This window comes from Mustela lutreola, chromosome 1 (genome assembly GCF_030435805.1).
Source record: "Mustela lutreola isolate mMusLut2 chromosome 1, mMusLut2.pri, whole genome shotgun sequence".
In the NCBI taxonomy this organism is placed as follows: Eukaryota; Metazoa; Chordata; class Mammalia; order Carnivora; family Mustelidae; genus Mustela; species Mustela lutreola.
This window is the reverse complement of record NC_081290.1, coordinates 41,825,272-41,829,153: the sequence shown is the minus strand read 5'-3', so window position 1 is coordinate 41,829,153 and position 3,882 is coordinate 41,825,272. Positions and strand designations below refer to the sequence as shown.

Genomic DNA, 3,882 nt, shown 5'->3' with positions numbered 1-3,882 from the left:
AACCTATGTCACAGAGGTCACTACTATATGTATTTTCAGTAGTTCATTTCAGCACATCAACAAAACAGTTTATAAATTTATTGGTTTTATAGTATTGCTCACTTTTAATTTGAAAACTACATTGGTTTTGTTGTTCAGTAAATTGTTTAAGCATTATCAGTTTATTTCTGCTTTTATGTGTACATATTTAAATAATATTACAATAAAGGCTTCCTACCCGAGCACCCAGGAAATGTATTTTGCTTTAGAAGTTAGCAAATAATAAGCAAATGTAGAAAAATATTTTACATATTGAAAAGTGGGAAATTATAGTATTTTAATATAGTATAAACTTTTACTATGGCATGTACTTACATTTTGATGTTAGGTAATACATTACATTTACATAAACTATAGAAATTACTATATTTAAAATTTTATTGTAGGCTTAATTTTCCACCTATTATAATAAAAACTATTCTATAAGCACCTTTCTTTAAAAAAAATCAATCACTTTGGTGTACTTGACATTCCTCCAAAGTTATTGGCATGTTTACAGAATATAACATGTAAAGGATAAGACTTACTATAGAAGAATGGAAACCTTTTTAAAATAGTCACCTTTGATTTAACCCTATGTTAAACTTATCAAATATGGAGTTAAAATTGAAGTCCTTATAAATCCTGAACAAGGGTGTTCATCTAGGAGTTCAGTTTCTTTATATATTACATTTAATTTCAGTTGCCTATTAAGAACTCAGAGGTAGAAAAGATGAAAAATATTAAGATTCAACTAAAATTTTCCTGACTTTAGGCAAGTAGAGTTAATTTTAGTGAAATTAATTTGAAGAAAATAGAGTAGATATTACTGTTTTACAGGAAGAGCTACAGAATTAATAAGGTTTCTTAAGTCTGATAAATGACTTATGGATGGAATAGGCCACTAAAAATCACACCACCACTCTATTCAACATTACTAGAAAGTTAAAAGTGAAAGGAAGCCATCTAGTTTAAATTAATGTATATATTCTTGTGCTTCTCTATGCTTCAGAATAAATGCATTAATCAAGCAATAGGAGAAGAATGAAAAATAATTTAAACCAAATCTAAAGAATTACAGAAAATAATAATGAAGGAGGTTGAAAAATATCCAATGTAAATAATTTTATTTTCTTATATTTTAGATACTTTTTTCCTTGAAATTCATTTATCAAGAGTGACTGAAATAAAAAATACAATTGATTTCCATCATCATTGAAGCAGCTTTAAGAGAAAACTGGTCAGATGAATATTATTGCTTCCCATTTTCTTTTTTTTTTTTTTTTAAAGATTTTATTTATTTATTTGACAGAGATCACAAGTAAGCAGAGAGGCAGGCAGAGAGAGAGAGAGAGGAGGAAGCAGGCTCCATGCTGAGCAGAGAACCCAATTTGCTTCCCATTTTCAACCAGTGAATGGTTGCTGTTGGTAAAGACAGTTAATCATCTGTCAAGAATGCTTAAGCTATGCTATATAATACAACATGCCTGTTCACAAGGGGATAGAAAACTAGGAAATAACTTATGTGAACTTCTTGATATCATCATGCAAGACAAGCAAAAAAAAAAACACCACCCATGCCTCTGAGAACACTGGACCATACACCTTGAAAAGCTTTGGATCCTTCATCCCAAGAAGTTTTCCTTCAGTAGTCAAGCATATCTGTGTACATGATGTCAGTTCCTCTGCTGCCTGACTACATCATCATAGGACAATGAGGATGTCAAATGAATAGAAATTCAACTCAGCAACCACTGTGAGGGGTTGTGCTGCCATCTGGCTGATGAAGATCTGAGCATTAAGATCTGGAAGCGTTCTCTTTGCAGTAGAATAGATACTTAAGTAAGCATCTAGGTAGATAATAATACCCCACACACATTAAAGCTGTGGTATAGGCCACTTGATCTCATCAGAATTGTGGATTGTAACCAGTCACCAAGGCCACTGAATTCCCTTTCAGCTCTGGCTTTGCCCACATCAGCTACTAGGTGGGCTCTAGCAAAATCAAGAGGATTCACAAAACAAAAGGATGTGGCTCCAATGGCACCACCTGATGCCAGGTTCCCTGCAAAAGTAGTGCCAAAAATGGTTTCTCTTGTCCACAGCACCCAGGAAGATCTACTTGCATTTATCTGTGGAGGCACAGTAATGAGCCTGGGTGGAGAAGTATCTGATGACATTGGCTAACTTGCCACTCCAGAAGGACAGGAATCCTCGCTCTTTGGGAATATGAAGCACACAGTCTATTACGCCCCTGTGAGTTGCTTGCTGGAATGCTGCACCTGCAGCAGCAGCAGCAGCTTGACTTCCTCTCTGGGCACTACTGCAGCCACTCCACCTGCCAGGAAGTCCTTGGCAAAGGATGCAGTGGCATCTGCCATGTTGAAAGGAAAGAGCAGGTGGGCAATTGGGGGACGGTGGTAGGAACCACTGGGACTCTGGGGCTCTGGACTCCAGTGTAAATAATTTTATTTATTTACTTATGTTAAAAGATGTATGTATGTATGTTTGTTTGTTTGTTTATTTTGAGAGAGAGATAGTACACCAACCTGAGGAAATATGGGAGGGAAAGAGGAAGAGGCAGAAGAACAGAAGCTGACTCCTGCCCAGTGAAAGCCCCATGTGGAGCTGGATCTCATCACCCTGACATCATGACCTGAGTCAAAATCAAGAGTGGGAGGTGTAACCAATTGAGCCACCCAGGCACCCATCCAATGTAAATAATTCTAAATCATGGAAAGGTACATTGGAATTTTTTTTCTCAATATGTAAGAAAGCAGGAATAAATTAAATCTTTCAATCAAAGAACGAGCAAGGAATCTCACATTTATTTAATAACTGGTATGTACCAGGCATGGTCCATATATTAAAGCATTCAAATAGAGTTCTTTTGTATTAAACTATCTAAAGCACATAAAATCCTGGAACACCTGTGCACAGCACCTGGTTTTCAGTAAGTTTTATCCCCTCTTTTTCTTTCCTTTTCATCCTTTTCCAGCCCAAGATTATTATGACTATTTCAGATAAAAGAGTTCTTCCCAATGCACATAACAAATCATTTTATATAGTATCATTATACACAAACAATATGAACACTTTATACAAAGCTATATTTTCCAAATGTATGGATTCTGAAACTTACGAACATTGGATTACCTGAAAGCCTGTGTAACAATATAAGGCAAAATAGGGAAAAGAAAATAGTATGTGGTGGGTTATCCTCAAAGAGGAATAAGGTCATCATCATGAATTAATTATGTGGTCACATTTATCTTGATGGTGGTTTTTAAAGAATTAGGAGTGGCTTATTAAAACTGAGAATTATTGCATAGCATACAAAGTTATACAGATCTGATAGTTCACTTGCAAATGGTGAGAAATCAGTAAAAATATCAATGTTTTTGAAAAAAAAAGTAGTGTTTTGACAGAAAGACATTGTAATATGAAAGAAGGTCATAAACAGGATGCCCATGTGGCTCAGTCAGTTGGGTGTCTGCCTTCGGCTCAGGTCATGATCCTGGGGTCCTGGGATCAAGTCCTGCATTGGGTTCCCTGCTCAGCAGGGAGCCTGCTTCTCCCTCTGTCTCTGCCTGCTGCTCTCCCTGCTTGTTCTCACACATACTCTTTCTCTCTGACAAATAAAGAAAAATTTTTTTTAAAAAGGTCATAAACACAAAGTTAGTAAACTAGCAGACACTGTGGGTATATAAAAGAAGTCCCTGATTATATGTCAATATTTTGTAACGGAAGATAAAGCTAAAGATGTAAGTAATAGACATTATATAGAAGATTGTGTCTTGGTGATCTGATCTGGCTTCATTATACTTTCTGGCCTCCTTTCCTTCTTCCAAAAGCATTTTTCTC

General features: G+C 35.7%; 1 pseudogene; it reads right to left on the bottom strand.

Annotated features, from left to right (window-relative positions):
• Nucleotides 1-1,539: 1,539 nt before the first annotated feature.
• On the bottom strand, nt 1,540-2,399 carry LOC131819287 (ADP/ATP translocase 2-like; annotated as a pseudogene).
• Nucleotides 2,400-3,882: the final 1,483 nt, after the last annotated feature.